The following is a 21,062-nucleotide window of genomic DNA, read 5'->3' as shown; positions in this document are numbered from 1 at the left end:
TTATTTTAAACATCATTTGTACAAAAACACATATGCACACAAAAAAGGGCTCCCTAGTAGTACCTAGGACACTTTGGGTGCTAACACCTTCCCTCTGTGTAACCAACCCCCTTACCTCTAATCTCTGGAATTTTATTAGTTTTGATTTGAAAACTTCTTATCTCTTGGGTTTTGTTCGTACTTTTCCCTTTTCCCTTGGAAACAATAAAAGCACGGTGGCGACTCTGGTTTTATTGACGTCTAGCTTATCCATAGCTTGATGGTCATGAATTTACTGCTACACCATGCCACTTGATTATATTAGGCATGGTATTTGGTTTGTAACTTGCATGATTCCATTTCCATTCCTTGTACTGTTTGGTATCATCCCTCCATTCTGGGTCATATGTCCCCGACTCCCATGAAACTGTAATTGATGAGATTTAATTTCCTTTAATGATTTCATTTGCATTCTAACTAAAAAGATAAAATCGAATGATAAAAATATATTTTTTATAAGACAAAAATCACACTTGAGATTACCTTACCGGAGAAGAAGCCCAAAGCAGACTCAGATGATCTTCTGACCTTCACTCCCTATACTTTTCTTAATGCAAATATTCTTCTCCTTCTACCATGTGTACTCTTCTTCTTGAATTTGTGAATGAATATGAGCATTAAGCTGGATTGAATGTTCTGAGTTTTTGGCTGGGAGGTTGAAATTGAGGTTCTGATGAATTGAATTTGATGGAGGTTGAAGATGATAATGGAATTTAGAGATTGAAGGTGTAAGTGAATGTATGAATTCTGAGAAAAAAGATCTTTTGTGATGATTGGAAAATGCTTGGTGTTCTGAGATGAAAATCATTAGCCATGCCAATGATTGGAGAGAGTTGGGTTTATATAGCTGGTTAGATTGTGGGATTCGTGAGAATTTTGTTAGGGAAATGTAACTATAATTGCTGAAATCGAGGGTGAGTTTGTTATTTTATGTTTTAATGATTTGTGGATATCGAGGGTGAGTTTGTTGAAATGTTTTAGCTATGAACTTTTGTGATGCATTAGTTGGTCTGCAGGTCATGTTAGACTGATGCTTGATTGGAAATGCATTGTAGGCTGATTAATGTTCAAATGATGATGTCAGATGGGATGGATTAATGCAATGGCTTATGATTTATTGCAGACTTGGTTGTTGAATGCAGGTCAGGTCCATTTGGTTTTTTCATGATGACTTGATGCAATGGTTGTGTGAAGCAGCATGGCACACAAAAATTCAAATATGTACGTAGATGTAATTAAAAGTAGGTTTAGGAGGAAAAATTTCAATGGTTGACCAAAAAATCATTAGTTGACAAAAAAGTCAACTTTTAAAAAAATGTAATTTATGATTTTCTTTTGTAATGGACTATTTATGTATTAATAAATGGATGAAAAAATCAATGATTGAAATGGAATGACTATGTATGAATGTGAAAAAAAAACTTGACTTTTGAATGAACTTTAACAAAGAACCAAATTGGTCTATGAATGAAACAAACACCTCTAATCACTTGAATCATAAGGTCCATGAACATATGATAACACATGAGCCAAATGGACTAAGATACATGGATGAGCCAAAAATAAATTCCCTATGAATCATAATGGATCATGGACAAACAATGGACCAAAACACCAATGTAACCATGAATCAATGACCAATGACCTATGGATTTGAAAGTACCATTGGTTTAGAAACAATGGATTAGGAATTTACAAGTAGAATGCATATGTATGAATGCTTGAACAAAACCTTGAACCTGATGAAAGCCCTAACATATAGGCATGTATGTTAAATGAATGATTCTCATGCACAAAGCAAGTTTAATGATTGATGATGCATGACATGATGGTTAAGAAACCCCTCCCCATGAATTAGGGTTTAAGCCAATCCCATGATCAAAAGTCAAATCAAAATGGCACACAAGTACCAAGTAGTCTTGATTAGGGTTTCATGATGCAAATTAACGAATCAAAGTCTTTAAACCAAGCATAAAAGCTCCATAGTCAAACTCCCAACACATGGAGCTAAAATTAGGGTTTAATGGTCAAATTAATGATCAAGAGGTCAAACACAAGATCCCCTAGGTGAAAAGGTCCAAAATTAGGGTTTTGATGCATAAATAAATGCCATGACGTGGCCTCTTTGATTCAAGGTCCCAAAGATCAAGAAATTAGGGTTTCACCCCACATGATGAACAAATGATGGAAAATACCACAACCATATGGATTGATCAACAAGAAAACCCTAGCTCTTGTTAACCAAAAACTTTGAATCTTGATTATTATTAGCAATTGTTAACGTGAATGAATGATGCACCTGAATGAGGCATGAATGAGTGCAGATGAACTCTCAAGCCAAAGGTTAGATGAAAAGTGGAAAAGATGAGGGAAAATTTTGGGGTATGACACCAGGTCTCTGCTGGCATTAACAATGAGCTAGTTGTGTCCCAATTTAATTAATTATGAACTCGTTGTATCTTCAACCTCACCATAGTGAGTACTACGTTAGCATCGGAAAGTACCAACAATGTTATATCAGAGGATGGATCACGATTCTTCGGCATGATCTTCATGGAAATTGCCTTTAGTGTAACACCCTAATTCTTGATTTATAGAATTATTTGAATTAGGATTTAAGTTAATTATTATGTGCGATAATTGATTTAGTATGGGTGTCAGGGTGTGTGGTATGAGGTGGGAGTGTAGAGAGTGATTAGAGATTGGTTGAAGTGGGATAGAATTATTAGAGTACATTTTTAATAATTAAATAATAATATTTTAATTGAATTATATAATTAAAATGAGAAAATAGAATAATAGAAAATAAGGAGTATTAGTAGTATTTTTATTAAAATAAAACTAGAGATGATAAGGGCAGTTTGGTGAATAGGGGAATAAGTGAGGGTAATGTTGGAAATCTCTAATTGAGGGATTAAGTTACTAATAAAAAGGTTAGTAAGGACTTGTGAGAGGTTTCATACATAAAAATCAGAATTTAGTGGAAAGAGGAAGAGGCAAGGGCTAGGGCATATAAAAAACATCCACGGAAAGAGCTTTGAAGAATTTTGCTGGAGAAATCTAAGGCAAAGGGGGATAATAACTTTCAATAAGGGTTGATGCACGAGGGGTAGGGTAGAGAAGTCCTTAACCTCCAATAGGGATGATGTTTGTGATAATTTATGCATGTGTTCTTGAGAAGGGTATTTTCCTGATTATAATAATGTGAATTTCATATGAATTGATTTTTGAAATTCAATATTGTGTATGTATGTGTGTTTTCTACCATTGTTTCAATAGAGAAGGTTTTAGAGATGTGATTTGATGATGATTTGATGAATTGGTGATTGAAGTGGTATGTTAATTGGGAGAATCAGGGCTTAATAAGAGCGATGTTTTAATATGAGAAAATAGGTGTTTTCAATAAGTGGTTTTTATGTTAAGAATGTTTGGTTGGTTTTATAATAGTAAAAGATTTTCAAAATACGTAAAAAAAACTGGTTTTCAGGAAAAAAAGTAGTTACAGTTGACTCAAATGTGTTTGGAGTCGACTCAAAACCAATAAGAAGTGTTTTTTTAAAACTTCATAGTTAGATTCGACTCATACGTGCTTGGAGTCGACTCCAAACTGCCAGAATGTCTGTTTTGTCTTTTGTTGCACAGTTTGATGATTTTGATTGTAACTTTCATTTTGTAAGTCCAAATGCGACGTCGTTCTAAGGCTTGAAATCAAACACGAATTATTATCAATTGGTAATAATTTCATATGCTTAATGTGTTGTGATAACTTGAGTATTTGATGGGAATGATTAAAAAAATTATTTGGTCGAGCAAATGTCGAGTTGTATGAGTTTGAGGAATATGCTTTATGAGTTGTGGAAATGTTTGAATATATTGCTAATATGAGAATACTGTGAATATGGATAGTTTTTTAGTGATGTTTGTTGTATTATTGCATGTTTGAAACATCATTCTGTTGAGATGAATTATTAGCATGCATGTGTTGCACTGTTGGTTGATAATGTGCATTTTGTGATTTTGGTGTGTTGTAATCCAGAGAGGGGATTACTTGAGTTGTCAATGAATTTATGTTAGTATTAGAGATGAGTCTTAATGCATTGATTTGATGATATGATCATGCATCATAAGTGTAGCGGTGTATTCGTCACTTTATGATTTATTGATTAAACCAAAAGCAAAGCATACAAAGAAATCGAGTCGCCACCGCACTTTTATTTATCCAAAGGACTGGCTAAAAATCGAACAAAAGCCTAAGAAGTTTTACACTTAGAAAACTAATGAAAAGATCAGAGATCTGGGTAAGGGGTAAATTACGCAATGGGAAGGTGTTAGGCACCCAAAACGTCCTAGGTACTCCTAGGGAGCCCTTTTCACACTTGTTGAATGAAATGTTATTTGTTTATGAAATATTTATTGTGCAAACATGATTGGGAGGATGAGAAAAGAATATACAAGTTATTATTTTTGTGTTTGAACGGATGAACCCGTTGCCTACGTACCTTTCCATGGAAGGTAAGGATCAAAACGCCGTAGTTCGGCTAAAAGATTTCCAAATTATGAGTGGGTTAATTTTAAAACAAAAGCCCTAAGGTCTTTCGTTATCCACGGGAGAAAACTCAACCTGAAGAATCCACAGGTCCACCATGTGATGACAGCTTCAACATGCTAGTGAGGGGTTAACCCTATAATAAGCATGGAAGACTTACAATCAAATCACTAAGGACAAGGCGAGATTAACATCAACCAACTAGGAGAACTCAAACCTATGGCTAATGCATGAAAAACTTAACAAGAATGGACAAAGCCACAAAACAATTGAATGAGTTGGACTAACCAATTAGAATTTATTCACAAAAGATGGTCAAAGTATGGTTAGAGTTAATTCAAAAGAAGTGTTATGAAAATGGAGTTTGAAAATCAAAGGCTTAAGGCCTAGGTTTCTAATTTGAAAAGAAATGAGAATGTTTGCACAAAGTTTTTCAAGTTTGGGTTAGCATGAAAATGGATGGTTTAAGGAACAAAAGGGTGAGGGTGGGGAAGTAAAACTCCTTAGATGTTCACCTCTTGAGATCATATATAGATGATCCAAGTGTGTCCTTTGGAATAGGCAATGAGCAATAACAAATGAACAAGGTAACAGAAGAAAGTCAACAAAAGCGGATACCGGATGCCAATCAATGGTCTTATACCAGTCTCCTAAAATAGAACTGGATATCAGATGCCAATCTATGGACTTATACCAATCTCCAAATGATGATCATAGGAAAACAAATGCCAATAAAATAGGCTTACAATTGAGTCCTCACATACAACAAGCAAACCAAATGCAACAGCAAAAAGGAAACAAGGTGCCAATAAATGGGCTTACCCTCGACTCCAAGGAAATAGGATGCCAATAAATGGTCTTAGTCCCACTCCTTCCAAATCATAGGAAACAAATGCCACTTAATGGACTTATAATTGTCTCCTCCATGGACAAACAAGGATGTCACAGAGATATGAACAATACTCATGCAATGATGTACCATTAATGATGATAAATGCACAGAGGCACAATCAGGAAAACATGCACAGATGAGTCAAGTAATCAGACAAACAAGTCAATCAGCACACACTATATACAACCAATCAGGCTCAAGCAAGGTTAGACTTTATAGTCAATTGGAATGGGGTAATTTGTGCTCTTAACCCTAACATTGAGAGTTATGGTGAAGCAGATGAAATGGAGATGAGGGGTGTGCCTCATAGCTCTTATCCCTGGCCTGGGAGAGCTTTAAATGATAGAAGGTGTGGGAGTTCAGAAAGTAGGAACTCTTATCCACAAGTGATTGACTCTATAAGATCTTGGGTTAATATCCACAATGCATCAACATGTTATGTGAGCAAAGGGATGACACACTGACTAGCAGGAGATGGATTACACATCTCTTTTATCTGCCAATTGCCTCATAAGAGGACTTTTCCTGCTTGGCACAAAAAGTAAACAAACACAAGCATTGCCTCTTAAGGAGGACTTCAGACAGGTGCCTACCAAGTAACAGTAGGTCTTCTAGACTACATGAAGAAGAGAGGTTATACCTAAGTGGTTAAGCAACCAAGCAAAAGCAAAGTTCAAAAGAACTTAAGCAACTAATGTACCTATGGAAACATCAAACAAATCAGTTAAACTGTACAGACAACCAAACAACATCAATATCAACAGTCAAACCCAATAAGCAAAGGCATAAGCCACAAGTCAAACTCAAATGAGTTAACAACCCTACAAAACACACAATGTTAGTAGTCAAAGGTAAACATCAAATGCTTAAGTGATGAAGCATCAACAACTATGGAACTTGGATGATCAACCTGAAAACAAAGCTCAAAGATGAGTCACAAACCACTAGGTCAAAGCCTAGGGTCAAAGATGGAGAAAAAATCCAAAACAGAAGATGAAATTTAACATGAATCAACTTCAAACACATCTTAAGACAATCCAAAAGGTCTCACATCAATATCATATACCAAAAGTATTTCACAATCAATTGAAGTTCAAAGCAATTTCAAAGTCCAAATGTGACCAACCAGAATGAAAAATCTCAATTAAATCAGAAGTGAATCAAATAATTCCAAGAAAATTCATGCTCATTCACAACATCCGTAATATGCATCACACAAAAAATCAGAGCAATTAGAGATCATTTGGCATGGTAATCACATCACATAAGTTGGACAAGCAAAGGTGTGACACAAATTGTCACACCTACATTCACATGATCATAAAACAGAAATGACACATGGTAAAAATACCAAATCAACACCAAAATGTCAAGCAAAGTGTCTAGTTTCATCATGCAAATTTTCAGATTCATTGGATAAAAGCTCAACATTTCACAAATGATATGGCAAGGCAAGGTACAAGATGCATACATGGGCACAAACCCTAGCAAAAAATAATTTCCAGCCATGCACAATTTATGGAACAATGATCAAAAAATAATAGAGAAAACAAGGAATGCAATGCAAAAAACCTCATATTTTTTGGAGCAATTTTCAATTATATATGAATTTTTAAAGATGATGAAAAAATAAAAAAAAAGTATGAAGCAAGTAATAGAAACAATGGAGGGAAAAGGAAAATCATGAAGCACATTTGAAATAAATGGAACCGGCTGGAATCGAACACCAGACCAATTCAAAAAGCGCGCCTTGGCCTTGAAACGATGCGTTTCACTAATCCTATGTGGCAAAGAAGAACGCTGTGAGCCAATAGAAACGCTGGCATGGCAATGCATGGGCCAATCATGTGCTAACCCTAAACAAACACATGCAGGAACGGTAAAGTGTGGCCTATGGAATCAAAAGCGTTGCCAAAAGAATTCGCAGCAAACGTCAAGAACATCACAACAAAATCCGCAGGAATCTGGAAAAGTTGAAGAACACATGAAGGTTGAAGATGAAGATCATCATGATCTTCATCTGGATTTTCCAGAAAAAATGAAAATGTCCAGAAATCAAAATGGCGCATAGCATTGTGTAGGTCTTGCTTCATACATCATGAATCCACAAACAAATCAACAAGAAACAATCAAATATGCACGGATCGAAGTGAAGAAGATTCATCATCAAAAATTCAAATAGCCATATCTCACTCAAAACAGCATGGATTCGCACGATTCAAAGCCTAAATTACTCAGCATACTTAGATCTATCAGAATATAACAATAATTTTGAGAATTAAGAGGATTGATTCATGACCTCTTGAAGAGCAGATCTGGAATTCTTGAGCTATAGGCCTTGGCAATGCTTCCAATCTCTTCTATGATGCTTGTATAAGTGTTTGGGAAGAAGATTGAAGCTCAATTGTGCACGATCTCACCAAATTCTGAATTCACCATTATTGTTCAAAGCTTCGAGTATGCCTCAAAACACACCAATGCTCTTGATTCCACGTGCAAAATTGATCAATAACACTTCAAGACCAAGGATTAAGCAATGGAAATGGTTCTTGTTTGAAGAAATTGGAAGAAAATTTTGTGAGAAAACTTTTGTGATTTTGATCTAGATCTGAATTTGTGATTGTTGTTATGAAAAACAGTTAGGGTTTGGCTTTTATACCTCTCCCTAATCATGTTTAATTAAGCTTAAACCAAGTGCAAATGAATTTGATTAAGTTTCAAGGTGTTTTGGCAAATTTGGTTTTTCACCTCTTTATGCATGGGGTGCATGTGAACAGTGCATGAAAATTGCTCATTTCCACTTAAAAAATCATTTTGAAGCCAATGGTATTGGTAGAATGTTCAAACAATGCACCAATTTTAAACTTCAATTTTTCCCTCCAAAAATCAAGTGAAATGGCAAATGTTCATATGATGATAATGCATGTCATGTAATGCAAGATTTGGAAACTAGAGATCAAAATGAGAATTTAGCAAAAAGAACCACTTGAATTGGAGCTTTGGTTGAGAAGTTATGCCCATTTGAATCTTCAGTACACTTGGCCATGTTTTGATCACATCCCCTTAACCACACATGAGAAATTGATGATCTTGGACTTTTTGGAAATGGGAGAGAAAGATCCACAACTTTCATGTTCAACAAAATTTCATTTGAAGCTTTCTTGATGATGTAATTTGAAGTTGAAGTTAGGTTAAAACCTTTCCATTTTTGGCAAGTTTGAATTATAGGTCACTTTCTATTTTTGGAAAGTTTTGACCTGACTTTATTTTCTTCAATGTTGATGTTTGAAATGTCAAATGAGACTTGTTTGAACATGAATGAGGTATTTCTAATCACTTCCCACCTCCAAATCCATAGTTGACTTGGCAGTTGACTTTTCTAGGTCTTCAGATGACCTGGCAATGTTCTGATGAAATTCAAGCCTCTACCACTTGGGCCTTTGCATCAAAATGATATAATGGCTCATATAAACTCTTGTGAATGATTGTGGGGTCCAAAATCTCAAGCATGACCACCATCTATTTCTCAATGACTGCCTTTGACTGCTTTGACCTGTGATTGCTTCATCTGCAAGGCAAAGGTTAGATGACAATATTTTTGTACTTTTGGTTAATGGTAAAAAGAAAAGCAATGATATACAAATGCAAAACATGCTTGGTGATCAAGAATCACACTCAAAAGATAACCCACCCATAGGGAAGGAGCAAGGTGCACAATGATCCTTGAGGGAATGCAATGATATGATATGATGCCATGAGGGATCTTAGGGACAAAATTCGGGTCTTACAGATGCCCCTATTTAAGGTCATTCTAGCGGGAGAAGTGAAGTTTAGAAATCTTCATCTCGACGCGGTAGAATGGGCTTAAATAACAGTAATGAGACAAATTTTGGTCCCTAAGAGACCTCATGATGCAGATGTATGCATGCAAAAGAAACAAACTCTGTGGGGAATATGGTTCACACAGAAGAAAAGACGATCCGTTGGAGTAATACACTCACCAGGAACAAAGAGTCTAACATGACTCTCATGGGGATAAGAAAAAGAAAAAGAATGCGTGAGCAGGACACGACTCTGAATTAAGGGAAAACAAACTAGACACTGCATGAACAGGACACGACTGGAGACCTCACTAGGGAGTGAAGGACTCAAACTGGGGAAAAGAAGAATTCCAAAGGAAAACACATCCATTGGAAAGACTCAAGCTGACTCAAGCTATCCACAAAGGATACTTCGGATAAAAATCCGGACTCGGACTGGGAAAAGATTCACAAAGAACCTCCCTGCCGGGGAAAATGCATATATTGGGGAAAACGCCAATACAACAAAAGGGTAAAAATCACAACAGAAAACTCCACTAGAGAATGTCTAACAAAGAGACTCCCCTAGGGAAGCAACAAATAATGAGGTGTTACCGGTATAAGGGTAACAAACTCAGGAAGAATGAATATCTAAGACCGGTATAAGGGTGAGAGATATCAATCAACCAAACATCTGAGAAAGACCTGAAAAAGGTACATCAACTCAGGAAATTCTGACTCCACAGGGGACCAAGGTCATAATAGGGAGCAGAAAGGAAGGAACACCAGGGATACCGGTTATTGGGTATATAATAGGTGACCGACCAAAGCGTGAATTGGTATATATGCCAAAACACTCATCATCCGAAAGGAGGGCTTGAAAAAAAGCAAATCGACTTACAGGATGGACATTCAAATCCACAACGGGAAAACGAATCTTACTCAACTGGGGACACAAACCCAAAGAGCGCATGAGACATAATATCCATTACCGTCAGAACGTGGATAAGATACTCGTATGAGATATATTATCTATTACCGTCAGAACGTAGACAATATACTCGCATGGAAGGAAACACCAGGGATACCGGTTACTGGGTATATAATAGGTGACCGACCGAAACGTGAATTGGTATATATGCCAAAACACTCATCATCCAAAACGCAAACTGGTTAAAGGATGGATATTTGATTCTACAAAGAATACGAACCTTACTCTACTGGGGAAAATCAACAAAGGACTCCAACCAAAGAGCACATGAGACATATTATTCATTACCGTCAGAACGTGAATAATATACTCGAAAGGAAGAGACACCAGAGATACCGGGGTATATAATAGGTGGCCTACCGACAAGAGAGACAATCGTTACACACAACAACAGGGTAAACGAAAGACAACTCACAGGGGATAAATTGCAAGCATCCGGAAATTATCCGAGAAACAAAGAATATTCGATTCCACAAGGGAAATAACGAATCTTACTCGACTGGGGAAACACAACAGGCTTCGACTGAAGAGTGCATGAGATACATTATCCATTACCGTCATAACGTGGATAACATACTCGCACGGGAGATTATCCACAACCGGTTACTGGGTTAATAAAGGATAAATCAACCGAACAGAAAGGCATCGGGATACCACAACTAGGTATATAAAGATGACCAATCAAAGGGAGCAACAACATTACCAACAAAAGGGTAAATGAAGAATGACCCGCTGGGGATGAATTGCATAAACAACAATCATCCAGAAGAACTTGCTAGGGATACAAATGCTTACTCAAGAGCAATTACCCAAAGGCAAGGAGGGAATATCAACATCGAATATTGAATGAAGATAACCACAAAGAGTAACCATCATCGGTTAGGATGAACAACAAGGTTAACTCTGCAAAGGGGAGAACTTAGGGTTTACAACTACCGAATACGGGGTAGAATACCGAAACTCCGGCTAGGGATAAAATTGCTAGCAACCGACAATTATCCACAAGAAAGCACAGACTCCATTAGGGGATGAAACCACAACACCATAGGATTTACAACTACCGAATTTTGGGTAGAAGACCACCAAATCCACCATCAACCAGAATGAACCACAAAGGTTAGCTCTGCTAGGGGAAAAGAGATAGGACTTACAACTACCGAATACGGGGTAGTAGCCAACAACTCTGAGGAGGATAAAAAGTAGGGTTTACAACTACCGAATACAGGGTAGAAAACCACAACTCCGCGTGGGGAATGAAAGAATCACAACTCCATACGGGAAACAAAATAGGGTTTATAACAAACCACCAATTGCTGGAGAGCAGGAAAAAACTAGGATTTACGACTACCGACTACTGGGTAGAAAACCAAACGACTCTTGCCGAGGAATAAAAGGTATATAACCCCAAATTCCGCCAAGAGGGCAAGAAGCATAGGACTTACAACTACCGGTATAAGGGTAGAGGCCCAAACTCCGCTGGGGATAAGATGAACTATTGCCGGTTACTGGGCAATTCATTCATTTATTCCACAGGGAAACACAAGAAACAACAGACAAACAGCCAATTCGGGATCAAACCAAAAGGCAAACTGAATCAAGACTCGTCCTAATGAGGATATAACTCAATAGGAAGCTCCATCCCAATATATGTGTTGGGAGGAAACGGAAACAACCGTCATCCACGAGGATATATCTCAGTGGGGAACTGCGGAAGGAAAGACAGACACTTTCTTCTTATGGGGCTGACTCTATATTGAGAGATTAGACACCCGACACCTGCTTGGGGAGATCTATAAAGGAGATCTATATCGCCAATAGCAGGGAACAACAAACAAAAGATATATGGCAACAAATGCAACATGAATATCTGAATGTTTATGACTATGCATGAATATGCGTGATTTATGTTTGATGAATGCTGACAAAACAGACATTTCTAACACAAACAGGCCCAGGAATCAAACGCCCGATACTACACTTCCAGAGGAAAAACCAACTGGAAAGCCAATCTGTTGGAGATCTGCATGCTAAAAAGCAAAGATCTGCGGGGAGCAAACACAATCAGAGATATCAAAGAAATCACAAAATCTCTGAGTGATGGATCGTCAATCAACCCAACTGGAGGAACAGAAGTATCACAACAGGCAAGAAACTGCCACCAAGACAAATCTGTTGGGGAAACGGAGAAATCCCGAGGTTTCTGCAGAGGGATCCTCAACATCAACTGGGAAACAAGAGTTCACTGCACAAGCAGGAACTTGCTGAAGAGAACAGGATACACAAGTAGAATCTGGCCGCACAAGCAACTCTACTGGGAACACTGTCAGCCACTCCATTGGGGATAAACCTACTAAGGGAAAAATAGACCACACAAGTAGATTCTGCAACAAGCCACTCTACTGAGGATCAAAAGCATCAGGAAATCAACCAAACCTCTGGATGATAGATCACCAACCGACCCTACTGAGGAAAACAGAGACTTCAACAGGCAAAAACTGCCACAACAACAACTTTGTCGAGAGTACCAATTCCGGCGGGGACTCTGGGGGAAAAAATCACACAGATATAATTCACCATACCACCAATCTACCGGCGACTCCACTGAGGAGGAGGAGGAAAGCTGGGGATCAACCACCAAATACTGAACCTTCCCGAAGAAAACCAACAACTGCTGAGGAGGAAATAACCACTGCTCTGCTGGAGGAATAAGACGTGAAAACCTCAACAAGCACTCTGATGGAGACAAAACACAAATGCCGTATATCCACAACAACTCTGCCAGCGACCGTGTTGAGGAAACAGATGAAGTACCGGGATATCAATCCTACCAACCACTGAATCTTCCAAAGGAAAACATCCATGCTGAGGAGAGACTACTGCTGGCGAAGAAAACTGAGTTTTCAACAATCACTCTGCTTGGGGAACAACCCCAACAAAAGCTCTGCTTGGGGAACAACCCCAACAACAAATTGGAGAAAGGGGATACACCCAAGCCAGGAATATGAACAAATGTCTTACCTGTTGGAAATCATGCCACCCTTGGGAGAGCACTGAGAAATTCTTAAGTATCCTTTCATCATTGTGAATGTTCACTTTGTTTAAAACAACAATTTAAAAATTTTATTTGTTTAAAACAATGACATTTTATCAATTAAAACATGCAAAACATTTGTTGAATTCAAACAAATAAGAGTGCAAATAATTGGATAAAAAGCTCAAATTCATTTGATGGAATGGTAGCCTGCAAATGGCAAGACTCCATAGATCTGTACAAATTTGAAATCAGTGATGTATATTGGAAGAGGGCTACATTGAACGTAATGATCCTTTCTCTACCAATTTGAATCTCGATGTATTCGAAGCTTCAGTTGACGACGAATTGAGAATCTCTGACGAAAATACAGCTGCGGAACAGAAAGTCTTGTCAGGATGCAGCTACTTGCCAAATCCCTAATTTTTGCCTAGATTTCCCCAGGATGAGGTACTCAATCTAGCGGGAGAAGTGAAGTGTAGAAATCTTCATCTCGACGCGGTAGAATGGGCTTAAATAACAGTAATGAGACAAATTTTGGTCCCTAAGAGACCTCATGATGCAGATGTATGCATGCAAAAGAAACAAACTCTGTGGGGAATATGGTTCACACAGAAGAAAAGACGATCCGTTGGAGTAATACACTCACCAGGAACAAAGACTCTAACATGACTCTCATGGGGATAAGAAAAAGAAAAAGAATGCGTGAGCAGGACACGACTCTGAATTAAGGGAAAACAAACTAGACACTGCATGAACAGGACACGACTGGAGACCTCACTAGGGAGTGAAGGACTCAAACTGGGGAAAAGAAGAATTCCAAAGGAAAACACATCCATTGGAAAGACTCAAGCTGACTCAAGCTATCCACAAAGGATACTTCGGATAAAAATCCGGACTCGGACTGGGAAAAGATTTACAAAGAACCTCCCTGCCGGGGAAAATGCATATATTGGGGAAAACGCCAATACAACAAAAGGGTAAAAATCACAACAGAAAACTCCACTAGAGAATGTCTAACAAAGAGACTCCCCTAGGGAAGCAACAAATAATGAGGTGTTACCGGTATAAGGGTAACAAACTCAGGAAGAATGAATATCTAAGACCGGTATAAGGGTGAGAGATATCAATCAACCAAACATCTGAGAAAGACCTGAAAAAGGTACATCAACTCAGGAAATTCTGACTCCACAGGGGACTAAGGTCATAATAGGGAGCATAAAGGAAGGAACACCAGGGATACCGGTTATTGGGTATATAATAGGTGACCGACCAAAGCGTGAATTGGTATATATGCCAAAACACTCATCATCCGAAAGGAGGGCTTGAAAAAAAGCAAATCGACTTACAGGATGGACATTCAAATCCACAACGGGAAAACGAATCTTACTCAACTGGGGACACAAACCCAAAGAGCGCATGAGACATAATATCCATTACCGTCAGAACGTGGATAAGATACTCGTATGAGATATATTATCTATTACCGTCAGAACGTAGACAATATACTCGCATGGAAGGAAACACCAGGGATACCGGTTACTGGGTATATAATAGGTGACCGACCGAAACGTGAATTGGTATATATGCCAAAACACTCATCATCCAAAACGTAAACTGGTTAAAGGATGGATATTCGATTCTACAAAGAATACGAACCTTACTCTACTGGGGAAAATCAACAAAGGACTCCAACCAAAGAGCACATGAGACATATTATTCATTACCGTCAGAACGTGAATAATATACTCGAAAGGAAGAGACACCAGAGATACCGGGGTATATAATAGGTGGCCTACCAACAAGAGAGACAATCGTTACACACAACAACAGGGTAAACGAAAGACAACTCACAGGGGATAAATTGCAAGCATCCGGCAATTATCCGAGAAACAAAGAATATTCGATTCCACAAGGGAAATAATGAATCTTACTCGACTGGGGAAACACAACAGGCTTCGACTGAAGAGTGCATGAGATACATTATCCATTACCGTCAGAACGTGGATAACATACTCGCACGGGAGATTATCCACAACCGGTTACTGGGTTAATAAAGGATAAATCAACCGAACAGAAAGGCATCGGGATACCACAACTAGGTATATAAAGATGACCAATCAAAGGGAGCAACAACATTACCAACAAAAGGGTAAATGAAGAATGACCCGCTGGGGATGAATTGCATAAACAACAATCATCCAGAAGAACTTGCTAGGGATACAAATTCTTACTCAAGAGCAATTACCCAAAGGCAAGGAGGGAATATCAACATCGAATATTGAATGAAGATAACCACAAAGAGTAACCATCATCGGTTAGGATGAACAACAAGGTTAACTCTGCAAAGGGGAGAACTTAGGGTTTACAACTACCGAATACGGGGTAGAATACCGAAACTCCGGCTAGGGATAAAATTGCTAGCAACCGACAATTATCCACAAGAAAGCACAGACTCCATTAGGGGATGAAACCACAACACCATAGGATTTACAACTACCGAATACTGGGTTGAAGACCACCAAATCCACCATCAACCAGAATGAACCACAAAGGTTAGCTCTGCTAGGGGAAAAGAGATAGGACTTACAACTACCGAATACGGGGTAGTAGCCAACAACTCTGAGGAGGATAAAAAGTAGGGTTTACAACTACCGAATACAGGGTAGAAAACCACAACTCCGCGTGGGGAATGAAAGAATCACAACTCCATACGGGAAACAAAATAGGGTTTATAACAAACCACCAATTGCTGGAGAGCAGGAAAAAACTAGGATTTACGACTACCGACTACTGGGTAGAAAACCAAACGACTCTTGCCGAGGAATAAAAGGTATATAACCCCAAATTCCGCCAAGAGGGCAAGAAGCATAGGACTTACAACTACCGGTATAAGGGTAGAGGCCCAAACTCCGCTGGGGATAAGATGAACTATTGCCGGTTACTGGGCAATTCATTCATTTATTCCACAGGGAAACACAAGAAACAACAGACAAACAGCCAATTCGGGATCAAACCAAAAGGCAAACTGAATCAAGACTCGTCCTAATGAGGATATAACTCAATAGGAAGCTCCATCCCAATATATGTGTTGGGAGGAAACGGAAACAACCGTCATCCACGAGGATATATCTCAGTGGGGAACTGCGGAAGGAAAGACAGACACTTTCTTCTTATGGGGCTGACTCTATATTGAGAGATTAGACACCCGACACCTGCTTGGGGAGATCTATAAAGGAGATCTATATCGCCAATAGCAGGGAACAACAAACAAAAGATATATGGCAACAAATGCAACATGAATATCTGAATGTTTATGACTATGCATGAATATGCGTGATTTATGTTTGATGAATGCTGACAAAACAGACATTTCTAACACAAACAGGCCCAGGAATCAAACGCCCGATACTACACTTCCAGAGGAAAAACCAACTGGAAAGCCAATCTGCTGGAGATCTGCATGCTAAAAAGCAAAGATCTGCGGGGAGCAAACACAATCAGAGATATCAAAGAAATCACAAAATCTCTGAGTGATGGATCGTCAATCAACCCAACTGGAGGAACAGAAGTATCACAACAGGCAAGAAACTGCCACCAAGACAAATCTGTTGGGGAAACGGAGAAATCCCGAGGTTTCTGCAGAGGGATCCTCAACATCAACTGGGAAACAAGAGTTCACTGCACAAGCAGGAACTTGCTGAAGAGAACAGGATACACAAGTAGAATCTGGCCGCACAAGCAACTCTACTGGGAACACTGTCAGCCACTCCATTGGGGATAAACCTACTAAGGGAAAAATAGATCACACAAGTAGATTCTGCAACAAGCCACTCTACTGAGGATCAAAAGCATCAGGAAATCAACCAAACCTCTGGATGATAGATCACCAACCGACCCTACTGAGGAAAACAGAGACTTCAACAGGCAAAAACTACCACAACAACAACTCTGTCGAGAGTACCAATTCCGGCGGGGACTCTGGGGGAAAAAATCACACAGATATAATTCACCATACCACCAATCTACCGGCGACTCCACTGAGGAGGAGGAGGAAAGCTGGGGATCAACCACCAAATACTGAACCTTCCCGAAGAAAACCAACAACTGCTGAGGAGGAAATAACCACTACTCTGCTGGAGGAATAAGACGTGAAAACCTCAACAAGCACTCTAATGGAGACAAAACACAAATGCCGTATATCCACAACAACTCTGCCAGCGACCGTGTTGAGGAAACAGATGAAGTACCGGGATATCAATCCTACCAACCACTGAATCTTCCAAAGGAAAACATCCATGCTGAGGAGAGACTACTGCTGGCGAAGAAAACTGAGTTTTCAACAATCACTCTGCTTGGGGAACAACCCCAACAAAAGCTCTGCTTGGGGAACAACCCCAACAAAAGCTCTGCTTGGGGAACAACCCCAACAACAAATTTGGAGAAAGGGGATACACCCAAGCCAGGAATATGAACAAATGTCTTACCTGTTGGAAATCATGCCACCCTTGGGAGAGCACTGAGAAATTCTTAAGTATCCTTTCATCATTGTGAATGTTCACTTTGTTTAAAACAACAATTTAAAAATTTTATTTGTTTAAAACAATGACATTTTATCAATTAAAACATGCAAAACATTTGTTGAATTCAAACAAATAAGAGTGCAAATAATTGGATAAAAAGCTCAAATTCATTTGATGGAATGGTAGCCTGCAAATGGCAAGACTCCATAGATCTGTACAAATTTGAAATCAGTGATGTATATTGGAAGAGGGCTACATTGAACATAATGATCCTTTCTCTACCAATTTGAATCTCGATGTATTCGAAGCTTCAGTTGACGACGAATCGAGAATCTCTGACGAAAATACAGCTGCGGAACAGAAAGTCTTGTCAGGGTGCAGCTACTTGCCAAATCCCTAATTTTTGCCTAGATTGCCCCAGGATGAGGTACTCAATCTAGCGGGAGAAGTGAAGTTTAGAAATCTTCATCTCGACGCGGTAGAATGGGCTTAAATAACAGTAATGAGACAAATTTTGGTCCCTAAGAGACCTCATGATGCAGATGTATGCATGCAAAAGAAACAAACTCTGTGGGGAATATGGTTCACACAGAAGAAAAGACGATCCGTTGGAGTAATACACTCACCAGGAACAAAGACTCTAACATGACTCTCATGGTGTCATACGGTGAACTGACTTGGGGTATTTTGCTTTTTATCGCAATGTCGCGGATAGCAAGAGTCGCCACCGACTTTTCTTTTATCCAATAAGGAAAGGTGGAAAAGAACAGGAAAGACCTCAATAGATTTTGGGTTCGGGAGGTACATTATACAAAGGGAAGGTATTAGCACCCTTTGTATCCATGGTTATCCATGGGCTCTTAATTGCTGGATCACTTATATTTTTGTCTGAAAAGTGTTGGTGAATTGTTTAAAAATGTTTTGAAAAGAGAGTTTAACTTTGTAATGATTCTCGTATGAATGTATACAAAGTATTTATCTCGTTTGATTTTGAAAAAACAGTTTAGAAAAATATAACTTGGTAATGATTCTAGTATGAATGTATACCAAGTGGTGATTTTCTAGGACTTGCAAAGTGTGAGGGGTGGAGAATGTTTTAGGTTATGATCCAGTAATTGAGAGTTATACCTTCCTAAGGTCGTTATGGGCATTTCCTATCCTTATGAGGGTAAAACTGTCCTTACTATTGAGAAGTAAGTAGTTTTATCCTTTGGATGTAAAAGGGTCATTGTAGGGTCATCGATAGGTCATTGAAGGCAACAGTTGTAAGGATACCTTAGCATTCGAAGGGACGATCATCATTTAACCGTAGGCTACACCGAAGGGTCATCGAGGGACAAAATCATATATTCGAAGGCAACATCCGAGGGACTATGATTTATTTTAAAGGGACATGATGATTTAATCGAAGGGTCTTTGCTAAGGGTATCCCCACATTCGCGGGACATGACCGTAATACCGTAATATCGTAAGGCAATAAAGAGAGGTCCAAGATCACATATTTAGAGGCCGTATTTTACAATCGATTAGGTAATTAGGATGAATCTCCACATTAAAATTAATACATTAAAATTAATACATTAAAATTAATACATTAAAATTGATTAGGTAATTTAGGGTGAAACTCCACAAGGGTATCCCACAAATAAAGTGGAAGACCTAGACAGCAATCTTTTCCTGGGAAAGGTGAACCTTTACAAAATTCAGCAAACGGGTTAGAGTACCAAGTCAGGATGCAATCAAGGATTGCACCGCAAAAGAAACCAGAACAGCAGTAGGGTCAGATAAACAATGCATGGCTATGATAAAAACATGACAGGTTAGCAAATGACAGAACAGAAAAATCAGCGACTGTCCCGGTCGCCGCTGCCTCGCCTAGCGAGGGCTTAGCGAATACTCGCTGTATGCTCGCTTAGCGATGTGCTAGCGAGCGGCTGCGGATTCTGGTTTTGATAACAGCATAATGTCAGCAAGCTTCACACCTTATAGCATCCATTACAGAGATTATGTGGTTAGACATTCAGGTGTTCATGCATACTTAAATTCATATGTAAAACTTAAGATAGTTTCATAAATTCAATCATGATACCATATGCAAATTAAGAACATAAGGTAGTAATAGCAATGCCAACCTGTTTGTAATTGAATTGTAACCTTGAGTTGGCCGATCGGATCGAATTGAGCGCAAGTGACCTTGCTGCCGCCGGCTTTTCCTTTAGGGTTTTCCGTCTGTGAGCGCTAGGGTTTGCGTGCTAGGGTTCTCCTTTCGTCCGTTTTCGTCTCCTTTTCATTACTGAAGTGCTGGTATTTATAATGCTCTTTTTTGTGACCTAATGGGCTCAGAGTGAAGCCCAGAATTTTCTGTTATCTGTCAGCTTCGCTAGGCGAGCGTGTAGCGAACATTCGCTAGGCGAGCGTGTAGCGAACATGTAGCGAACAGGCCAGTTTGGGCCATTTTCTGGATTGGGCCATTCGTGAGCTGAGCCTTCATTCCTTTAAGATCAGTGTCATATAAATGAGTCGGAGTGCCCTGAAAAATGTCTTAAAATATTAATGGGCAAATTTTGGGGTATGACAGCTGCCCCTGTTCAATATTCTTGAACCGAGAGAGTCAGAATGGTATGTACGCCATTCATGGTCTGGAGGTGGAAGATTATTGAACACTTAGAACGCCCCAAAAATTTGCACTTGTCAATTAGTTAGTCTTGATGGAGATGGGCTTAAAGATGCCATCTAGGAAGTTTGATGATGAGAGCTTTAGAGTGCGTCGTACGTTAGAAGATATCTGAAGTCATGGGTGTCACTGGGTCATACGCCAGACCGTATAGTGAGTCATTCATTAGGCCGTCGACTTCACTGGGGAGTTAGAATGGGTCATACGCCGCTGGGGATAAAGGATCAGAATGGATCGTACGCTAGATCGTATATGAGTTGCGGAACGAGCCGTCCGTTAGGCTGTATCGTTACTGGGGGTGAAGGATCAGAATGGATCGTATGCTAGATCGTATCTGAGTTGTAGACTGAGCCGTCCGTTAGGCTGTACCTGATGATGAAGGGGGTAGTCATACGCCAGACTACACTTCAGAATGTACCGTACGCTAGGTAGCATTTGAGGGGATGAACCTCCAAGCGGGTCGTAAGCTAGACCGTCTTTGAGTAGCAGAACGAGCCGTCCGTTAGGCTGCATCTGATAATAAAGGGGTAGTCATACGCCAGACTACACTTCAGAAGGTACCGTAC

The sequence above is a fragment of the Lathyrus oleraceus genome, chromosome 6, assembly GCF_024323335.1.
Source record: "Lathyrus oleraceus cultivar Zhongwan6 chromosome 6, CAAS_Psat_ZW6_1.0, whole genome shotgun sequence".
Classification (NCBI taxonomy): Eukaryota; Viridiplantae; Streptophyta; class Magnoliopsida; order Fabales; family Fabaceae; genus Lathyrus; species Lathyrus oleraceus.
This window is presented reverse-complemented; position numbering follows the sequence as displayed.